General features: G+C 35.7%; 1 protein-coding gene across 2 annotated transcripts in view; it reads left to right on the forward strand.

Moving 5' to 3' along the window:
* The window catches only part of Dh31-r (Diuretic hormone 31 Receptor), a 165,914-nt gene that overhangs the window by 1,269 nt on the left and 140,103 nt on the right, over positions 1–24,542 (forward strand). The gene's annotated exons all lie outside the window — the stretch shown is intronic.

The raw sequence follows: 24,542 nt of genomic DNA on the forward strand, positions 1-24,542 counted from the left end.
AATCTCATACGATATGAAAGAATTTGGAAAATTTCAATAATCTTGTGGTTTTCACAAAGCCAGCGATCAAATGTTTCAGGGTTTAATCCTTACAGCGTTTATATTCAACTTGCTTGTTGCTAATTTTAATCGTGCGTTACGCAGTTATCATAAATTCCTGCATTGAGAATAGAAACTTCATCGTCTCGTAGAATCGTGTACACGTCGCGTAGAAAACGAAAAGTTTTAAAGCGACTAAAGAAATTTTAGGAAGATCCCGCTGATGTTCGGTCACGGGAGCCGCGTTTCATTGGTATGAGAAACCGGCGTTTCGAAAACCCATTTCCGGTGTGCGTTTGAACGTTCTACGTTCAAACAGAAGAGGGGAAAAAAAGAGAAGAACGATATTTGTTACACATAGAAATGAGAATGCTATCGTTGCGTGAAATATATGTATGTACTGCCTTTGAATCCGTCGTGGACAGTGGACATTGAAACGCGAGCAACGAAAGAAAACCAAGAAAGTTTCACGAGATCGCTATTCACTTGTTTCATATTCTGTTGATTCTGTATTCAGTCTCACATGTAAAATCCAAAGAATGTTTGCTATTAAATACTTATTGAAAACTCTTATTGAAATGTCCTTGGAATATTTCTCTATTTCTCTTTCTTCTCTGGACGAAAACGATTACTCGCATGATCTTTCCTTCTGCCGTAAATAATACGTTTCGTCGAACATTTTCTTATCTCGTTGCTAATTTGTAGAGTGAAATTGATGTTTCTTATTTGACAAATTTGCGTGCAAATTTATACTTGTTAACTTGTTGTTCCTTGTTAAAGTTTCTCCAATAGAGATTGAATCTTAATTATCAGAAAACATGCGAACTTCTCCGATTAGACAACTCTAAATGAACATTTATTTGGGTAACGAATTTCTATCTGATCGACGCTTCAAACATTAGAAGCCTTTTTATTTATTGGAAGAAGCTCGAGATTGGAAAATAAAATTTCGAAGACTGCGTAGTAAGACTTGGAACGAGCAAACGAAGCTTGTAAATATCTCGACGTTATAGCAACCACATCATCGAAATTGAAATTCTTGTTGTTGTTTGTAAATCGACCATGTAATATTATGCTGGATTTTATGGTGGATGCTCCGTTTTGATGGCGATCCATCACGGTTATTTACGCGTAAAGGCACGAAGATGTTGTTCGAAGTATCGAAGTGCCCGAAGAACAGACTTGAAGCGTGCAGGTATGAATATCGACATCGAAAATAAAATTTATTCCCACAGGTGAAATATACAGTTGTTTTTCGAGATCTCTTTATTTTAGAAGAGATATTTCTGAAACAAAAAGTACCGGTTAATTTCTATTTATTCGTCTTATTTCTCGTAGGAAATGTAATAGATTGTTATTTTATTTTCAATAGAGAATCGTCGATGAAAAGTAGAATTTCATTTTGTTCGGTCGTTGGACGCGATAGATTGAAGTGTTCATTTTCAATGAAACGATTTATTTAATTTTGTATTATTCAGGTGCGAAGTACGCAGGGCTTAGATTTCTCTATTTCCTGCTCGTGGGAGTTCATTGAATCGAAAATGGGTTATTCGGATCATAGACAAGAGTTAATTCCCAGATCGAAAGTCTGTCGCATGTGGCTTCTTATCATTAAGCTTCGGCTTTCGCTTTTGCCTCTTTTCTTCTATTTTAGCATGTCTCAGAATAGAATATTACATAATACAGTAGGTAGTTAATATTACCTTGAGAATAACTTGACGAGACGGCTATACGTGAAATACTCAAGAAAGCCATTCAGCAAATTTCTTGAAAGAATCTGTCTCGTAATAAGACGAACGAATTCGCGTGAAATTTCGACAAGTCGTTTTATTAAACGGTTTTCCAATTCTTCCTGTTGTTTTATAATTACTTTTTACTATTATTCGAACGGTATAATTAATATTAGATAAATGCAACTTCTTCCGTTGCAAAATATACCTCGTACGTTGCCCTTTGCTTTGTCAAAATACTTTTCAACTTGCCAACATTAGCAGAATTGCGTAAGGCTGAATTTTTAATCGGAGAACCGAAGCAGTTTGTTCGTCGTTGATTGCCTCTCGGTTAGGCTTCAATTAAATTTCGATTGCCTCTCAACTATAGCGTTTGGTCGAATCATGGTTAACCTCTGGCTCAGTCTTCGTTAGGTCCTAATTAGATACCAGTTGAATCTCGGCCCTATACGAAGTTACATCGTTGCATCCTAAAACCCCCGGATTAGCTACATTGTTTTAATCGGAATTTCCAAAATTTGTAGAATTCACGGTCAGATAATATCTCCCCGAATTTCCTATTATTCGTCGAAACTTGTCTGCAATAGTAATTTTAATAATTACTTTCCTTCGTCATGGCTCCTATTTGAGGATCATAAAAAAGAAACAAAGAAAGAAATTCCTACAAATCGCAAGCCTAAATACTCTATATATAGCGTAGGCGATTAATACGTTTCAATCTATCGGATGGGCATTGACAAAATCCGCGATCACTTACGATGAAAATAAAAAATTCCGTAAACGATAATTTTAATTAATCTTGCGTACTTTCAAAAGACGAGTAACTTGTGAAAATTGTTATGTCCAGTGCTGCGTCGCGTTCTATCTCGGGATAACCACGAAAGCAAGTACATTTGTCCGGTAAAAGTGCACCGGCGTGGGCGCGGCGCTGTGCCTTATAGGTTCGTGGTTTTAGCGTGCCATAGAGATATTCTGGTGACACACATGTACCATAGTTGCAACCACCTATGTACGTCGTATGTTATGATACCGAGAGAGTTACTCCTTCATGGTTAATGGCCACGTTAAGAGTATTGTTTGGTAGCTTTCCTTGACCTGTACCAGCATCGTCTTTGTTCGTGCGACGTGTATTTCTGTGATCGAAATAAACGCTTCGATCGATCGGAAAGTTTCGAGCCTCAGCGTGTTCCGATACGAATAATTTACGAAGGAAATTAGGAAGTAAGTCCGTCTACAATTTAAAGTTTAACACGGCTAGCTAATATATCTTCGATTAATCATCGGTAATTTCGAATATCAAATTAAGCTAGTCAAGTATCGATATATAGCGATTGAATAAATTATTCCGAAGCTATCGGTGATTAAAGGCGTAGCAAGATTTAAGGTCGTCTAGCGGCTTTGGAAAAGATGAGAAGACCATTTGCGAAGAATTTGTGACTGGAATATTGTAGTAGTATGTCTTTCATTCTCGGGAATATTATAGCAGGATATTGCATTCTCCATTTATTTTTCTTTTAGCTACTTTTAAGCTTTCGTAGCTCTTTGTTACTTAAGCCTTCGTTTTATAATATCTCGCGATACTCGCGGCGTAGATTACGAATCAAGAGCAACAGTGGCGAGCTGTATTTGCATTAAATTCCAACCTTAACTGTAACTTTAATTCCGTATTGTGTGTTATGCAAAAGATTATATCTGTATCGATAATAATTCGCGTGCAATATTTCAGTGTTTCTCCCCGGGCATAATGTCGAGGCGATAAATAATAAATAGCCAACGTCGATGAATATATTTGTTGAAAAAATCAATTAGACAAGGGGATATCAGGATTATCGGAGTAGTAAAAATTTGTTTCTTTTGGTAATTAGCGCATGATCGATAATAAAGCTACAGCAAATATTGAATTAGAAACGAATAAGGATATTTGCATGTCGTTAACCGTGGAAGATGAGTTAACTCGCCACTCGGAATGTTAATTTCTTACGCGTAATTTAATTTATTTAATTTATTGCAATTTTAGAGTTGCAGAAATTCCTGTTTAAAGGTCACCTGGTTAATAGATTAATACAATGAGTTGTGGATGGAAATATTAGTAATTTGTAGATAGAGAAGGAGTTAAGGTAAATTAAGGAAGGTCAAACTCTAGAAACAACTGGATTTGAATAATACATTTTGCGTGAAAATACGTGGATAGAGCCTGTAATTTAGATTCTGAAATATATCTGGATAAATCGGATTCAGGGCGATGTAGAACGCTAAATTATTCTCTTTTCCTCAATACCCGTGTTACATTTAATCAGACTTATTTTCCATTCAATTTGGCCGCAACTTATTCGATATACTTGAATCTTACGAATTAGGGACTACCATTATAGGTGAATCGATAATAGTATTTATACTGTGTTAACGTTCTTTGGCGTGATAAAACTACCGAAGCAAATTATTAAAAATACACTTACGCAGAGGGAATATGTTGAATTTCTCGAACAAGTAGGATCAACGATGTGTGGCGCACTTTGCATGAGAAAATGCTAGTGCAATTTTGTTATCTCTCCATCATAAATTAAGGTAATCAATTTATAACGAGCACTCGGCCGTTTTCACAGAATATCATGAGAGAGACTCGAACAAGCCGTCAGATATAGTATTATGAATTTCACATGTCGGATGTAACCATACGTTGTCTGATATTCCATAAATGTCTATTTTCTACTTTCTGTGGATCTTACTAGGAATAATTTCATTCGGCTTCAACTACTGTCACAGACGATACCCATTGCGAATCAATAGCGAGAAATAATATAATTATCTATCACCCCACGAGCTTCCTTTCGACGATGGATTCCTACCGCGATGCAATTAGGGTTTAGGAAAACTTCCACACGCCGAGGACTGCCACGAGAAGGCATTAACGGTGAATTACAACGATGAAAAAGAATTGAACGTTTCAAGGGCAACACCGGCGAAAGAATTTCATAGATTAAAGAATGCAGATGCAGATGCATTGAAATCCAATAACGAGAAAGTAGTTAAAGAATGTTCAAAAGCAGGTTGCGGTAAAAAAAAAAAAAAAGAGAGAAAAGGGAGAAAGAAAACGAATACCTAAAAAAGGAATTTCAGTTATATACAGAATGATTTAAATTCATCGGAAATTTTCTCTCCAGTAATAAAAGAAGGGTAGTTTATAAGGATATTTAAAAATAAGTTGCAGCAGTGAAAAGAACAGAGGGTAGCGCGAAAGGAATTTCAGTAATAAAAAATTATTGAAATATATCAAAAAGAAAGACCACGACACTAGGACACTGACTGAACTTACAGTAATAAAAGGGACAACGAGAGAGATGATTTTACCTATTACCTATTTATCTACGTAGCTTGCGATATCAAAGAGGAATTGCAATGACCAAAAGGTAAATAGCACGGAAACATTAAGCTGGGAATATCGAATCACGGGTTAGATTATACTTCGAATAACAGTATCTCAAATTACTGTCAATTCGCTTGTTCAAACGTCTCAAATTCACGAACCTTATCTCCGTGTCGAATCTACGTCGAACACGAGATATAATTGTTACGAGATAAGCCAGCGCATTATAGATTCGACGTATAGATAAAGTTTGCGGAATTGCGATGTTTGAACATTGATTTACTACTGTATCGTACTCGTACTGATTTCATCGAAACGAAACCGGAGAACATTTCGTTGCACGTACGCTAGATACAGGAATTTCGTATAAAACTCGATGCCAGCCGAATTTGGTTACCGAAAGCTCGTGATTTTGCCCGCGCTACGATACGCGGTTAATCGATAGCCTGGTTTCGATACGATTGTTGTACATGCGGTCGCGTGCTATCGAGTCAGAACGAAGCCGACTGAAAATCCCTTACTTTCAACCGCTTTCTACTTCGAGAGACCCTCGAAAAAAAGAGCGTTTGCCATGTGTATACGTGGAAAGAATGTCCGACAGACGAGGAGAAGAAACAGGGAAAGAAAGAGCGCGAAACTGCGATAACATGTCAACAGATCGTAAAAGCTTCCTTTATTTGCCTTTGAGAAATTTTGCTGGATGATCTGAGCGTCTTTGAGGGGCGAGAAATGGAAATAAACCGAGCTTCGAGACAGGCTCGTATGGACTTCTCTGTTTGCCAATATTTTTCCCAATTCCGTTTGGAATTGTTTATTTGACTTTTCGGATGGTTTTGGGAGCTGAACTGCAAACCCGACGAGAAATGATAGCAACCTCGAATGTCTGGTTCGTATGTAATGAAAAAAGTAGGACAAAAACGAGGCGAGGAATCGCTTAATTCGCGTTATACTGTGCGGTTCTGTTTGTTTTCCAAAGTAAATCGGTTACTGTCGAGTATTGTATCGATAGCTAGCTGGGCAAAGGAACACAAATAATTCCGATGGTTTTCTACATCGTAGCTTTTTATTGGATTAAATACGGAAAAGTTTTATCACCGTGCGGCTCTTCATCTTTGGCTAAAGTCGTAGTAGCGGTTGGGTAAATATTTCGTAGTCTGTGTGATACGTATAATGCGATTCAAAAGTTTTAGGACAGTTAGCGTATTTATTAGGTTGTTCGGAAAGTGTCTTTCTTTTGTAAACGTGTTTCTCACAACAGTACACCTTCGTACAAACGTGAAACCAAGTCTGTGAAATGTCACGGTTTATCTCAACAAAACAAAATGAATGGTACGTAATTCGACAAAATAATATAAAACAAGAAACGTTGTGTGTCTATTATTTCCTCATAAAACAAAAGAAACTTCTCGGGCAACCTAATACTTGAAAGTTGAGAGAAACGGAGCGACTATTAGGAGATTATTTATTTTAATTCTTTATATATAATAGCAACGAATGTACAAAGTTCAGGTTTTGGTAAAGTAAAACACATTTGTTTAATTTTTAAATTTTGTTCGTAAAATAATCTTGACGCGATGAATGTAACGTAACTTGAAAGCAAAGTATGAACAATTTTAGGGAATAATGTGGAAAATCGTGGAAAGCTTGAGAAAAGGCACATGTATACAGACATATTGAGTTACCTTTTTACCACTTTGTATGAAACTCTCACGCGCATACCATTCCGTAGAGGCAAAAAATTAAAAAAATTCATGAAATATCTTATACTGACTTATACTTCGAAGCATAAATAGATGTAGAATAAATAACAAATAGATAGTAAATAGATGGCGATGGAATTTAAATGTTACTTGAATCGACTTCCATGAATAACGTCCGATGTTTAGAGGGGTAGCTCGAAGCATAATTTTCCTTTTGACGTTCAGAAACAACTCTTGCCTCGTTGCTTTGAACCGCAACCGTATCAAGTCATTCTTTGATATTTGACGACAGGTAGATTACGAATTAATCGGTTGGCACAAAAGCGATGTACGTAAGACCTGTTTGGCCGAGCCAATGTTTGTATCTCGTTTCGCTCCGTTATTGGTAGAATTCGATGTAATCAATTTTATATTATATTATTCTACCGTTTGAAAGTTCGTAATTAAAGTTCGTACATACTGTTCGAGCGATCCACAATGGAACTCGTTTATTGCAATCGATGGAACGATATAATAAAAATAGAATGGTATGTAATTAAAGAACTATTAACCTATTTCGTTTTCTCTTTAACTTCGGAAGGAAAATATTAATAGCTTTAGTCTGAATTTTTATTTCGTTATCACAAACTAGCGGGCAGTTTCAGGAGCTTTTACATTTGAGTACCTTCGATTGTAAAAAAATGTTACGAAGCAATTACTCAGTTACTAGGATTAAAAGATCGCTAAGGATGATTTTATCGTATCATTTAAACAAATAAAGGCGAGAAGAACCCTCCAATGGAAATAAGAAGCGAATGCTTTGGAAAAATTTCTCCAATTATTTTCAGCGGTATATATATGTAAACTCCCTAGAGTTCACGCGTGATAGGGACTCTCTTTGTTTACGGACAGCACGACTTTCTTTGTTTCACGGACAAAGCGACTTTCTTTTGTTTTGCGGACAACCATTTTGAGAGACACTCATTTCCCAAACGGAAGGACAGAGAGCAACATCAGAGATAAGCAAGATCACAGAATAATTATTTAAAACATTGAATATTGACGGAGAAAGATCGGTAGCTGAGGACGTTGAAAATCGATTCTCGATTTTCAGGTAGACATTGCACAGAATTTGTTATTTATTGTTTACTGTTATAGATTGGTATTAATTGTTGTTTACTCCTGTATTTCATTTAAGTATTTTCACAATAAACTCGATTTTCAGACTTCAGAATCGATCACCTGAATTACCCCGAGATTTACGACATTACATATATATACCATTAAATCAAATAATTCTGTTAGATTAATTTTTATAACATTACTTGAACAAATTTACGTTCCATAACATCGATCGAACAAATTGAATGATCAAATAATTTGCTTAGATATCTGTGGTAATGGAAAATGTGATGTAATGGTTAATACATATATAACTGCGAATGCCTATGTTTTAAGACGGACAAGAAAAAGCAAACAGGGAAGCAAATTGGGAAGCAAATAAATTCATACGAACGGAGCTTCTTCACGAAGAATAGATTCATTGACTTAGCCATCAACGAACGATTATATTTGGTAATGACGAATTGCGCTTCTGTTCTTTGACTACTCGAAGGTTAATTCCGCATTTGCTAGCCACGTAGAACGCGTTTTAAGTGGAACAAAATTTGGAATGTTCGCATGTATGAGAGAGGTGGAATATACCGCAGAGAAGAACGTAAAGCGTTTCAGGAATTCTATTCGAAGCTCTTAAATTACGCCTCGCTTCATTCTCCTTGTCGAGGTTGAGGATTTTCTTAGACGCGAAAGAAGAAGTTGTTTTGCGCTGCGAAACTGAATAAAAATGACGATCCTTCTATCAGCACGTTTCTATTAACACGGCTATTTGTATTGTATATTTATTGGCATAGTTGCATATGCGTGATACAAAATAGAAGAACGTTACTATTATTTATAAAACTATAGCTGACATTTATTTGAATGAGCTTTCGGCGAGACGTCGCATTTAAATTTAAATAGACCTGGATCGACAGTGAAATTAACCAGACGTTCGTAATAACGTATTTCAGGACATACGATGCAAATTTGCGCATACCACGTATCATGTCCTAATTTTATGGCAGAAATTTATGAGAGGCAGTTTGAAATTACGTTGACGGTGTACGACACAAATTTGAGATACAGCGGACTACCAAACATTTAGAATTCGAAAAATAACGAACCAGAGACTTTCGATTTAAAATTTAGTTCTTAATAAATCGCGGGACGCTCTATCCAAACAAATATAGAGGATGAAAATGTTTCGAGTTTTGATCACGACAAATCGAAGGACTTTCCATTACAAAGTGTAAAGCATTGGACACTTTGGAATGTCAAATACAGTAGAGTCTCAATTACCCTGGTAAATATGCACTATGTATATACGTTTGACTAAGTGAGACACATATCGTCTGTGTTATCAACACGTCGTTGTCAGTCGATCTTTATGTTGTGCAACAATATGCCAGAACGTAAGTGTACCGTTTTATCAATTCAGGAGAAACGTGAAATACTGACTCGATTAAGGCAGCGATGGAACCATAACTAATATTAAATAGCAGCATTAAATTGCGGCATTAGCGAATCGACAGTTTGCGACATTAAAAGGCGAAAGTGTGAAATTTTGATGTAGACGCAAGTAGTGCTGAATCTGTAATTTTTGCAATTACAAACATTTGCAGCATCAGAGATAGTCATCAAGTGGTGTGAAACACGGCAAGAAAGTATTTCCCGAGAAAGTGCTAACTTTAGAAGAGCAGGTCAGGACGATTAGAAGAAGAAAGATTAAAACGTATGTATTTGATACGTGCAGTATGTAAAAAAAATTGTAATTAGTAGCGTAGAATGTAGTCGGATGCGTATCGTTCGATTATATGAAAAATTCGAATAATCGAGATTTTACTGTGTAATCCATCGAAAGATTTTGGATTTAATATATGGGAATAGGAAATCTTCGAACTTGAAACCAACTGAAAGACCTCAAGCTATGAACGATAAGTATAATAGCAGTTTTATCCTAACTTTAATGAATTTTAAAAATTTAGTAACGAAATATTATGAAATTTCAAACGTGTATTATCGATATTAATATTATTCTCTGGCAAAAGTATTGGCAACTTAGTATTCTTTTTACATAAATAAATTGAATGGTTGAAGATTTGAAACGATTTACAGGATTACGTGAAACTGTAGAATGAATCTTTTTATTAATTAAATTCTCTTTATTTTATGGTCAGGGTTAATGGAACGTTGTTCTATCGGCGTATCTAAATTGAAAGTCGTCGATCGATCGTCGTTGTATCGAATTATGAAATTCATTTGTGACGCTTGGCTTGTTTCCTTGTCGCCTGATAAAATTATGTCATATTCCCGTCAAAGCAGTCGTTTACAATTAGGATCGCGTCGCGTTGCCGTGAGTTCGACGTTAAAGAAAGATACGTCGTTACGTTCTTTTACGATTCGTTTCATTTCTGGATGTTGAACGTCGCGATGTTAAACAGAAATTCCATTCAAAAGATAACGGACCGAAGGATTTCGATATTAAATTGTAGAAACTCAAAGAAGTTTGAATTTCGATCGTAACGAGTGGAAAGATTTTCTATTGGAAAAACGCAGAAGATGAAAAGATTTTGAATGTCAAATAGGGCAGATTGAAAGATTACAAATTTCAGGTAGAGAAAATTGAAACGTTCTAAATTTTAATCGTAACGAATCTACAAATTTTCCGTCGAGGGAGATTTTCGAATTTTCCACGAATTGAGAACTTTCGAATTTGAAACATAGAAGATTTGAAGACTGCGAAGAAACGAAGTTTTCAAATTTTAAATACGGAAGCTTGGAAGATTTAGAATTTAAAATATAGAAAAGTAAGATATTTTAAATCTCAAACATAAGTAATAACAAAAACTTCGCGTTTAAAGTCTAAATAATTAGGAAATTTTCGATCTTTTAATTTAAAATAAAAGTCTTCGAATCTAAAACATAAAGAAATTCAATGCCCTAAATTAAAATCGCGGCGAATGAGAAATTACAAACTTTCTGGGGCTATGATTATACTTAATCTTCGTTACCGTTTTCTAATCTTCATCGTCATTTTCGTATCTAGACGCTATGTACTTAGATAGGCATATCGCTGCATTAAAACTCGTTAAAGTTCGCGTGAAGTTTACGCTTTAAAATCTCGTACTTGTCTTGACGGGGAACACGACCGCCAATTATACTTGTGGCAGGATATGTTACGCTCTTCGGGCTGCTATTTTAGCTGACACGAAACGCTTCGTAAAGTATTATTCGGGTATCACGATACCGTATTCACCGGTGATCGATAAGAAGGCAAAGTCTCGTAGAATGCAAAGTCATTGCGTTGAAACTGACATACATCGATATTTCTCCTCCCTTTTGTTTCACGAACTGATGCTACTCGAAGGGAATTTCAGGTGGCGATCAACGCCAATAACTAAGCAGTTTATCGTTTATTTCGAAATACCATACCGTACACAGACGCTGATTTTTTTGCACGCGTTAACTTGGATATGAAATTGTTTTGCAACAGTTAACAGGATGGGTTTTTAATAAATTTGTCCGAAATTAGTCAAGCGTGTTATAATTCTATCATGAAAGAGACGATATGATCGTAACCATCAGCGTAGAATTAAATATGAATCGTATTAATTAATTCATAATATCAATTCTTTCGCTAAACTAATTTTTTCCAGTGGAAAATGGTGAACGGTAATCATTGATGCGTTGACGAACTTAATAAACTTTTGTTCCAAAATGGGCTCTCTTTTTTCTGGCGGGCGATAGTGCATTGTGCATGACAACGAGTCGAATAAAAATTTTATTAAAACATCGATCCTGAAACGATCGAATCGAAAACGATAGAATGTAAATTTTTTAATTGCTTGCTCGGGAAGAGCGATATATCGGATGATTTTATAGAATTTTTCCGTTCATATTTTAGTAAATCTTTTGCGTAAGGTTAATCACAAAGTTTCTATCTAATCGAACAAAAATATTACAAGAGAATGTAAGCTATTGCGGAAAAGATATTCGTTTTGTGATATCGTTGTTTCTCGATAAACTTCGGCTACGTTGCAAAAGGCAAGAGACGAATAATCCCTTTGGTACAGTCTGCGTGATATAAGGCGCGATTTTGAATCAAACGAAACGGCGTGCCGTGACGAGGCGCTGTAATTTCAAAAGTAGAAAGTTTAATTAAACGAAGTTACCTTGGCGGACGTTTAATTGCAGTATTTACGCGTTTCCAAGCACCAATGTTCCCAGCTAGAAACGTTTCCACGCTTTTGTGTATTTTATATTTTGTATTTATTTTGAGAATTTATTCGACTGTGAAGATATCGGTTAGCTGAGGAATCATCGACTAACGATAAGTGAAATTTAATTTCGAAATCGAGCGAAATGCAAATGCGTTTGATTGATGGGAATTAAATGAAATGCAAAACGCGGCGCGTAAAATTATTCGAGCAAAAGTCGACGATTCGATTTTGTCGCGCATCGAATTGGTAGAGGTGTTGCTATAATTGAACATCGAAAGGCGTTATATCATAGCGCACAGTTTCAAAATCAATTAAAGAAAAATTCCGCCTGGATTAGGATATTTTACACCTGGTGTTCGATCACCAATGGTCATTGATTCTATTTACGTTATTACTCAAACTCTCAGGATGAGTTTAGCCGATCGTTTCAGCCATTGAATTTTATACCTTCGAACTACGATATCTTATGGACCGATCATGATTCTGCATTTACGCGAGACGGAAAAACGGTGGAAAAATTTGGAAAAACTATTTGTACGAGTTACAAGAGAAACCACGACGAGTTAAGGATCACACGTGTCGGCTACGACCTCCTGACCGAACTTTTAAATCAGATAATAATTGTCAGGATATAAATAAAAATCATATCCGAGATTTATTCGTTTTCCTGTTATAAGTGTCCTGATGCTAACGAACTAACGTACAAATATGGCTATTTGTTTTTCGTTATATAAAAGTTTCTCGAGTCAGAAAATAGAGAAATAACAATTATTTTCCATAAACCGCGTATCCGGCGAAAGTGATCGATTTGTTGACGGTATTATCGACGGGAAAATCGATCCGTATCTTTTATCGAATAGAGCATAAATTTCATTGGACGCGGCTGGATCGGCCGGCACGACTTTTACCGTAGAAAATAGCGCGCGATAAATTGATTCGAACGGTGGGAAGCACGCACGCTGTTTGATCGTTGATGTTTTCATTGGTTGTACGCTGCTTACTTTTCCCTCGATTCGATTTACGGCAGCGGGTCTCGTTTTGCCGGGAATATATATATACCGAGATTGAAAATGTCTGGAAAATGAATGCACGTACTTGCGCGCAACCAGAGGGCGACGATGAAATATGTCTCAGGGATTTTAAGCTCGACGAGAACGTAGTTTGTATCAGACAATGGCCACGATGAGTCTTTTCCTATACTCTTTGCCTGCGTAGCACGCTGTCACGCTGACACAATGATACATATTATTCTTTTTAAGCCTGCGATGTTACGCCCTATGCAGAATCTCGTTAACACTGGACTATAGTACGGAATATTTCGAACGAAATGAAAATAATTGGAATAGAAGGTTCAGATGGCCCAATAACGCACTTTCACTGGCGGATAATTGCGACGTTTTTAACGCGATTAATAATAATTTTGTCGAGGTATGTTCTAAAAATATGTTCGTTTGGATATCTTTTAAATTAATCAAGATATCGACGTGAAAGTTTAAGGATGTACTAAAGACACTTCGATTATTATTTCTATATTGTTTATCTAATATTATACATACTACTTGATGTAAGTGTATCTTATGTTTAGATTAATTATAACTGCAACGTGGAATATAAATAAGAAAGAACTACTATCTTTTAAAGGTAGCGAAAATAAGAGGAGAATGTAGAGTCGTATTATAGTATTTCAAAATACTTGTCATATTAAACGATCCCCGAGGAGAGTTCTACCGTGTAAGATGGCCGGAAATAAAATATTTCCTTGACGTTTTACATTTTACCATGTGTAAACGAGCTTCTCTTATAGCGAATTTCCTCGAATATGAATCCCATATTTTTCAAGATATTACATACATTTTAATTTCGAGCAGGAATTTTGATGGAAACATACCGAATCTTAAACCTTTTTCCCGGCAGAACGTAGATAAACGTGACTTATCGTGTTGCAGTCTTCGTAGCGTAACAGTAGGTTGCAAGTAAAAATAAGAACTGTGTTGTTCCATTAAACCGCATATTTATTTGCATCTGTGTTCACGTGTAAAAATCATTACACCGTTGGCTAACGATTAAAATGCCTATAGCGCGAAGAAATATTTAAACAATGAAATATTGCGTGAAAAGTTGCCTGTCGAAGTCATTCGTTTTGTACGCATTTTACACAGTTTACTAAATCGACTATGGAAACGTGCAGTTATTAAATTACAGGTGAAACGTTTCACTATCAAAGAGATTGAACGAACGTCGAGAGCCGGTCGGTTGAATTCAGTGGTCACGAGCCAAACTGCATCTCGAGGTTGTTCACGATGCGATAAATCCGTGAATTACATCGTTGACGTCGTTCGACCGCGGCTGAAATAATAATACACGCCGGTTCTGTATGTTTTATCCAGCTGATAGAAAAACAGTGATCCACGAGTCGACGATGCTCCTTTCGATTCGACGTGTTCGATATGATTCGGTAATTTTGTTTCATCAGCCGTTTCATTTCATTTTATTCGCTCAGTCGACTAGATTCGCTGGGATTTCCAACTGAAAATTTCATCGCGCGTGATGTTTATTTTACACCTGCAATTCCTCTTCTCATATTTCCTTCGTATTTCATTTCGTCTGTCGTCGTTGCAAGAGAATTTCGATTTCAATTTGTAATTTTTAGAATTCCGCGGCGTACAATTTCTCGAGACCGCTGTTTAAATTCCTTCGTTTCGCTCTATCGCGATCTGCCATTTCTCCCTTTTGTCTCTTTGCGGTAAAGGAATTTTGTTTGGTCCGAGGAAGATGTGCTCACGCGCGAAACTTGCATCTTTTCTCGATCTTGCTACGAAAATGTCAATTATTTCCCAGTTCGTCGATATTTCGTGGTTCTCAACTTCAAATGGATCAATATGCTTCGAAATATTGACGATACGTCGAGGGTATCCTAAAAGTTACTGTTACGTCGCGTGAGATGGTCCGTGCGAGGTCCTTCATGATCTGGCCGCCAAGGCCTATACATCGTTACACTGACTCGTGATAAACCTAAGGAACCACCATAAACCGAATTTTTCTAGCTTAATCTCTATTCATATAAGTATTTTCGGTTTATAGATGGTCCTTAAAACAGTCCTTATGTTTATTGCACGCTTTTATAAATTACGGAGAAAGCGGATGTTTCTCTAGCGAAATAGCAGGTTTTTCCCATGAACAAGGACACCCATGAGCCACATCCGCAGGAGACTTTCTCCTCATATTTTTATTTATTAACGTTGGCTATAATCAATAGGCATCGCGGATCGTTACCCTCACTTTTCTATCGAAAAGTGTGAACAACGAATCCGCATTCTTAGTTCAAAAAGGCACATCCACACCGAGCTTTCCTCCTTAATAGTACGAGACGGGTCTTCTACTGTTCTTCCAATCTTCGTGTAGTCGAGTCAACCGTCTTATCCTTAGAGCAGTCATCTACTGCTTTTTCCATCTCAGCGCAGTCATCTACTATTGCTACACATTTAGATCAGTCAAATTTACTGTTCTTTCAATTTCGACGTAGTCATCTACCGTTGCTGCAAACTTAGGCCTCACTACGGTCTACGCGACATTAACTTAATCTACTTTTTGCTTATACGAAGCAACTAGTAAGTATACAATTATCAAATATATCTTCCGACACGGCGCAATAATAAGTGTAATAAATTGTTGAAAATATAAATCTTATAAAACTGTTGATTACAGTTTTATTACACAACAAACACCTCTATTATCCCACCATAAATAAGGGGATCGACCTGTTCGCGGTGTCAATTGTTATAATCGTAACGGGAATTTACGACTCCCGTTGACGCGCTTCAACGCGATCGCGTCTCCTCGCGACTGGACGAAAAAACAGTTACAGAAGTTACAAAATCTTCAATTTAAAAATCCGTATGCTTCGCAGCATTGAAATACATTTCTACATGTATAGATTTTGAAGCTTGGAATTTTATAATAATATCTTCTTGCTAAAAATACGAATCTTATTTATCGACTTCTGAAATTGCCCGATTTTCGTAAAAAATACATTTGCGTGACATTTTCTATGATAAGCTTCCTATTTATATCGTAAGAATCGTAAAACTGAATTGAAAGAATTATTTTAGTTCTCTCGGCGAATCGATAGCATTGAATTTAGCGTGGCTGAATAATTAAAGAAGCTTGGAAATTATTAATTTCGATAGTTCACACTGAAAGTAAGTTACTGTAGCAGTATGTATATTTCCATAAACAGGCTAACCATGGAAATTAGAACAATGCATATTCAAGATGCACGGTCGTTTAAAACGATGAATATGGTGAATGAATTAAGCTGCGAGTGTGATATTTGATAGGAGTTTCATAATTTAGTGGGGCTAATTACTGGACTCGTTAATTAATTTACTCATCATCGTGTCAGGCAACGACCACCATTTCCACAATAATTATGAAATTATACTATCCACTCCTTTCGCAAGATTAATGTCCATTTGTTTGCGTCTAAAATGAGATGTTTTTCGGTGAATAATAGAATAATCAATTTCGCGTTATGGATTAGTAAATGAGTGACGAGTTTCAATTTATTATGACCCACATAAAATGCGCTGATAAATTTCCCATTAATTGTTATGATTTCCACATTTCTATCTGTTCGTTTTCAACGTTATAATTACGTCGAAATGTAATATTTTAAATCAATTAAATTAGGAAGCTATTATACCTAATCTATTCACCTTTGTTAATACGTATAACAAAAGCACCATGGAATATAGATCATGGATATAATTCGTAAGCTATTTATAGCTAATCAAGATAAACGTTTCAAGTTATTCTAATTATAAATTAGAAATTATAATAAAGTTATAATTATTATTATTATGCAAAAGTTATTCCAAAGTCGCATGAAGTTACACAATGCCATTCGAAGAATTACGCACTATTACTTTGAAAGCGAGGTCACTCAAGGTTATTTGAGGTCACCGAAGTGCATTCAAAGTCACTGGAAGACCATGTGAACGTTGTCCTAAGGATAATTCAAGTCAATTTCAAGATCGTTTGATCGGTTAATCGTTCGGTCGAAATTTGTAATGTAATATATGCAGAGTAAAGAATTTAAAAAAAGAAAAGACGAAGAAAATTCGATATTATAAAATTTATGGAAATTGTTCGAACGAGCCACTCAATGGATAAAAAATTCTGTATACCGGTGATTATCCGGATTTCATCGTGTGAATGATGTACGCGTCGTACGAACAGCGAGGGCCATTAAATATTTGTTATCGATGATATCCGCTGCCATAAATTGTTTCGTGGACGCAAATCAATTTACGTTAGGAATTTTTCGTGTTCAGCCCCTTAAATATCATTTTTGTCCAACCACGATATCAATTAATTCCTGTCCTTCGATCGAGCTCTCTCGCCAATTCACTTCCACCGATACGTATCTGTAATTATAACGATTTGCTCGTATACGAATACTTTGTAATTAGATTTTTTTTATCGTGCAAGAAATTTACTCGCTTTGAACTCAATTTTGCGACAGATCATTAGTGACGTTGCAATATCGTTTATTACAATAGCGTTTTACAAAGTTGCTGACCTAACGCGTAGATTGATATCTGACCCTATTATCTGCTAACGAACTTTTCATACAGTCATCGTATAATATAAATTGATATATTATTTAGGAACATAAAATGTAAAACGTATCCCGTATGCTTAATTGAACTTCGAACTTTCTCTTGAGGGCTGCAAGGAAAAAAAAAAAATGAATATTTAAATTCGAATTCTATTAAACTTTAGTAATACAAAGTTGGGTGATCGATGTTCTTTATCAAGATGACGTTCCGAACAATCTCGTAGTATTTTTTATTATTTCGCAACATCGCATTTTTATTACAATAACGTTGCCATTAAACTGGATGAGAATATTATCGAGAACTGTTAATATTTATCTGGCATAAAAATCTAATTATTATTACCTATAATTATTATTTGTATATACGTATATATCGAATCTTGAATATCGAGTCTCTATTTTGTTTCTGGTTTTTTGTTCTGTATTTGGTTCGTTCTTATACACATTTTTAACAAGTTCTTCGAGATTCTATTTTTCACGTTTATCAAGATTCAAGTGTCTCTTCAAATGAAATTGCGTTTCATTACAGATGTAAAGATAAACGAAGAGAACGATGAAGCTAATGATAGGAAAGACCGCCTCGATATAGCCAACGCTTCCCACGAACTTCAAATACTGAGACTGGGTCGAGCTCTTAACTTCGAGCTTCATAATTCAAAACTTTAGAAATTTCGTAGACTTTTAACTCCGTGAACTCCAGCATTTAACGGAGTTACTTTTAAAACAGGATACTGAACTTAGGAAATTCGACGAGATATCAAAATATCGATTCTAGAGAAATTATTATTAAGTAGACTATAATTTATATCTTAGAAATCGACTTTTCGTTGTAAACCGTTTTTGGAGCTGCTTCCTCCATATTTCGACAATTCACAACAGTTTCCACGAACAATACGAAATACAACTTACATCGAAATACACGAAAGGCAATTTGATATAAAGTTTTATGAAAATCACAAGGCAGACGTTAGAAATTCCATCAAAAATTCGTTTTTCCTTCCGCATCTTTTTTACGACGATTTCTTGACATTCTGATAATCGACCACCTTCTTGAAATGTACGAAACATCGCGTCGCATTTATCATTCACGCGATAACGATGCAAACGGAGGAATTAAAACCGAGCCGAGTTATCGGGTCGAGGAGTTGGTGCACGCTCGGTGCTTTTTCAAGGAAACCATAGTATTCCCGTTGTATAAACGAACAATTGCGAACGTCCATGGTTTACGTGGATAAAGGATGTAATGTGTGGGCAGCTGCATCGGAACTGATACAATTGTTCACGTATTTTGAGCACATTGCGTCATTATTCGTTTTAACTAGATGCATGTTCGGTTTCGATTACGCAAGACAATATCCTAACTGATCTTTTCTCTTGAATTTACCGTACCACGAGATAACGACTCATTCTGTAAGCTGGATACTGTTTTCCACGTTTTGAGTGTTATTTGTGACGTTGAAATTCTTCGAAATACTTCAAAATTCTCATTAAAATTTCCATTAAGGCTTTCATTGGAATTCTTCGAAAAACATCGACTGTAATATTTTCAGCACAGAAATGATTGATATCAGGAATCATTAAGACTATTGTTCGTAAGTATCGGCACGCTTACGATAGTATAATCCTGAAGAATCTTTAGGAAATTCATTCTTATTATATCAATTTATACTTTATAATTTTCTTACGATATCAATTTATATAGCGAATTTACTTTCCTTTGTATATTATCGATTATTTAAATCTTTTATATAGAGTCTGACTCGTTGCGTGATTTATGGTTCTCGTGCAACAAAGTTTAATTTAAACTTCAATCTTAGTTTCAATTCTCCCGACAGAGGAACGTTAAATATAAATTATGCATAATGTTTTGGTACTTTGCAACTGACACGATGCAGCCAGTGACTAGTTAAATAGCTTAAACTTACCTACGAACAAAATCGTAAAATGTTCTTTTTCTAAATAATTCCTTAAATCGAATTTCAATTTTCTCTCGTATCTAAATTATCCATTGCAAGATTGTAAGAACCAGCACGTAATTTACTACATTTTCTGCAACTCTTGCATACGTGTAAATTCCTATTCGATTAATCGTCTTGTTAGTAGCTTGATTCGATTATCACCTTTTGTACGAGATCGGTACGTGTCTTAATACCGTTGATACGAAATGAAATCTCGTAATCGAACGAGTCGAAGGGAGGGCAGAATACTTTTCATCTTAATGACCAGTTAGATATCGATCGTCTTGACAATCGGAAATCGTTGGCAATCGAAGTAATCAAGGTTTCAATGGTTTATTTCACGGAGCAATCAACTTCTCAGTCGAACGTTAGTTGGCTGGAAAAACAGTTAGTTGCTTGACAGAACAAGCTTCAGACATCCTCGATAATCATCAAGACATGGCATATAACGCGTAGTTGTAAACGGTTGTAGCACTTGTTTGTCACTTCGTTGAAGTAAACACGTTAAACGTTAGCGTATTGCTGGAGGTTTGCTCTGCAGCGTGTCAAGTGGCGAGATTAGACGTAACTTCTAAATCCTGTAATTCGAAGAGACGTATATAGATCTAATTAAGCGAACTAAAGTAATTAAAGACACACGTCGTATGACATGTGAATTTAGATGCTTGCGAATATTACAATGTTTTGTAATGAATTATAATGTACGAAGAAGATAGCCACCGTTTTTGGCAAAAGAAGTATCCTTTTTTGAAAAAAAATGGATGATTACAAAACATTTTTGTTTCTAAGCTGTTTCGAAAAAAAAATCTATAGTCAGTTTAATTTTTAGAAAAAAAGCCATTTAACAAATTTAACAAATATTATTGCTAAAAGTATTTTTAATCTAGTTTAATCCGATTCCTGAAAAAGGTCCTGTTTCATAGCAATTTAATTCAGAAAAATATTCTCTAGCCAGCCCAATCTGATTCCTAAAAAAGAAAAAAAATCAGTTAAACTGTTTAAACGAAAGATCCCCGTTTTCATCAAAAAGAGTTCCTAAAAAGCATCCTTAATTTAGTTGAAACTTATTTTTAAAAATAACTCCTGTTTTACGTTAATCTGATTTCTGGGAAAGAGTTTCCAGTCGTCCCGACCGACGCTTAAAAAAATCCCAATTTATTCTGTATCAAATTTTAAAGAAGAAGAGTGTCAATCTAGCCGATTTCGGCAGTGAAAATAAAAAAAGCATCTCCCCGCCGAAACCAATTTGTTTCCAAAAAAAGTTTTCCGCGTTCTAACTCGATTCCATTTTATTTAGTATTTTACTTTCAATAATACACCATTTTTGGTCAACATTCAACGAAAAAAACTGATTGCAATTGTCGCGACCTTTCATTTTCATTCTTAATCGATGATGTTCGATCTTAACGGATCAAAGTCGTATTAGTATCAAAATGGCACGTTAACTGCGCATTGGAACTGTTACTAGAACGTAAATATTAGTGTTAAATACTACTCATGGACCAAACATTTAGTTTATTAACCGAAACGAGTGGCAAAGTTGCGTTACTTGTCCAGGGGTGGTATACTGTTGTTGTATATATAGGGTGTCTCCAAAGTCACGATACAAGCGGTCGAGTGTTAATTGCACATAGAAAGATAAGTGGAGAAAGAGAATAACTTTTTCCGTTCGAAGCTTCGTTTTCGAGAAAAATAAGCTTGAAAGGTGCAAGGTTGTATGTATATCAGCGGATCCCTCTGCGACTATACGTGTTTCTTTGTTTTCCTAATAAGAAGAAAGAAAAAACAGGTATACGATGGCAGAGATATTGCGCAGAAAAATGCCGCTCGTCTGCGTTTAAGGTAAAACGTCGCTGGTGGAGTTGTCGCGTAATTAGAATGAACGACAGATTCGAGTGACTCTGTCTCGTTAATGAGCAGACCGGTTAATTGGTATTTAAATAGGGTTGTTTGAAATTAGCAATTTTGTGGGGATATTAATCGATAGGATTACGATACAAGTATCATACATATAAAATGGAATTGATGAATATTTAATTGACGATATTAATTATAGGATATATTACTCAAGGAAATTATAGTGTTTTCGAATTACGTAAGAAATTACACTTTTCTGTAATTGGTTATACGTATTCGACGCGTTCTTCGATTATCGAGTTTGTAATAAAATCAATGGTGACATTGAAACGTTTATTTTATTACAGTGGAGGAAACGCGATATAAGTTTAGTTGTATCGGAGGAAATTCTTCTTTTAGGATTTTTATTTGTGACTCGAGGTAAAGTCGGTTTAGTCCAAAGAAATCGTATAAGAAAACAATGACGCGTTTAAACGGCCTTGCAATTACTTCTGGAACCGCAATTTCTCTCGGTGTTTCTGGACTTGACGAGATTTATTTAGAGTCGAAAAAAAAAAAAAAAAAGAACTACATTAAAGTCACCAGCACGAAGTCTGCTAAATCTCACTGCTTTTTAACAAAACGATAGCTTCGTTCGGTGTCAAACGATTTTCGTTCATAGAATTTGCACACAGACGAAAATCATTTAGACGCAGCTGCGGAGAACAGCTTTCGCTGTAACTACGATCCTATAAATTGAAATACTATCGCGAGATAAAAATTTTGTAGGACGTAGGTCAATTCAGTTTGCGAATTTGTCTCCTTTCGTTCTTCTTTATTTATTTTTATGGGGTTTTCAATTTTAATATGCTTTCATTCCAAACAAATTTATAATTTTTTCTCCGTACATTGCTAGGTAGATAACCTGTTCTAAAGATTCAGTTTTACTTTTGCCTTATAAACCTTCGATAAACGCATATTTCTCATTGTTCCCCCCCCCCTTTTTTTAGTTATTCAGTTATTCAAATCTTTTCCGTGGTTTCAAGAAAGTAGGAAAACTTTAACCCCATGTAGTAACCCCATTGGCTGATTTATCGCGAATTTACGTACAAGCTTTTAGGCATGGCATAATTTATCGTAAACTTCCTTGACTGCTGCAAACTGTGTTTCGCCTAGATTTTTACATTAATGGAAGCTCGAAATATCGTTCCATGAAACATTAAATCGTTATCTTAATTTTCCCACTTTCGATCTTTTATTTCAATGTAACTGATTCTGTGAAAATCATTATGACCAAATTGCCTTAAACTTGGAGATAATAATATATCTTTAAATCAAGAATGACCTATATCGGTGAACGAATAAAATTATAATTAAATTTAAATGAAACCTATTACGACTGAATTTTTTTAAACTTTCAGAGAATTAACTTTTACACTTACTCCGAAGGAAATACGTATAACTATTTTTCAATTTAACAAACACGTATATTCCCACGCGTAGCAATATCATTTTCCTCATTTTCGAAATTGGATGCGAATGTTATATCTGTAAAAGTATACTTGTAAAATATAATCCCCTCGACAAATAAATCCATGGGTATAATTAGACCATTAAATCCAGGCGAAGTAAATTAATTTTCGGCAAAGAACCACAAATCGCTGACCAGAAACTCCGTAAACTCGAAGGTTTTCGTATCGGTTCAACTTCTTGGCGCAGCTGTTGCTATAAATCTATTTTAACATACATACTCCGGACGTTTATTGATGAACTACACCCGCGAGCTTTTTTTCACGGAACCTCCCTTCATCGCTTCTCCTTATCGCAATATTGTTTACAACGCTTGTAATTTTGCTTTATCATTCAACATGTTGCTGATATGTTCTTTCGCCCATCGAACTTAACTCGAGAAAATACACGTCCAGTTAAACGGAAAGAACGTCCACAGCTTTTAAACGCGATGAGAAAACATCGTGTTACATTCTGTCCAATTTGTCGATAGTTGGACTTCTAGAAACGATGTCAAGGATTAGATTCGTGAAACGTGAATGGGGCGTGTACAATAAACGAATGCTGTGCCGAATAATTTTTACGATTAAAATCAGAATACTATGATAAAGACGGATGATAAAACCTATAGCGACGAATAAAAATGATGGTTTAAAAGCTAAGTTTCTCAGTTGTAGCCAGAACTTTCTTATCCTTTGCAAATTTGATCCTTCAGTCTAATCATGTATTTATTCATGTTGAAATGATCGCCACTTCTAAGAAAACTCTACATCTGGTCTTCGGTTTTCTCAAGCGCTGAGGCCATCGATAGCGCATAGACAAAAGAATGCGTCGATGACAAACCATAAGCGGTACATGTGCGACGTTGGCTTCGGGGTTTTTTTAGTCTCAGGGTAACATTGCTAGTGTCACGTAAAATAATATAAAAACACAAAAAATAATAAAAAAACATAAAAAAAAAGACAGAATTTATTTCTTCACACTTGATTTACACTTGACTTCCGAACTCTAGGAGCGACTTTTTAAGACTGAAGCTCTTACAATTCCGCCTTTAAAAACTGATTTGTTTCTTTCTTTGTCATCCCTCAATATCCCCACTATCCACGCGTTTGTTAGCCGTTCTCGAATATTCGGCAAAAGGACCGTTGGGATATTGAGGGTTCATTGAGCACTTCGCCTCGCCGACATACACTGTCGCCGAGTGCGGCCGCATCTTTATTTCTATCATCAGCGGTTCCGAAGCGCGGCCCGGTCTTTGATGTAGATCGAGGTGTAGTTGATGTTACATACCCCCCTCCTTAGATTGATTTTGGTCCTCCAAAATCTTAGTACTTCTGCAGATCATTTCCAGGTCAATTGGCTTTTCTGGTATCGCTATATAAATATATGTCGTTAAGTATTTTTTTTTTTTTTTTTTTTTTTTGTTTTAACGGTAGAATTTCTGTTTGCGTGTTGGCTAAATATACTACAGTTATGAAGATCGTCCTGG

This window comes from Bombus fervidus, chromosome 14 (genome assembly GCF_041682495.2).
Source record: "Bombus fervidus isolate BK054 chromosome 14, iyBomFerv1, whole genome shotgun sequence".
Lineage (NCBI taxonomy): Eukaryota > Metazoa > Arthropoda > Insecta > Hymenoptera > Apidae > Bombus > Bombus fervidus.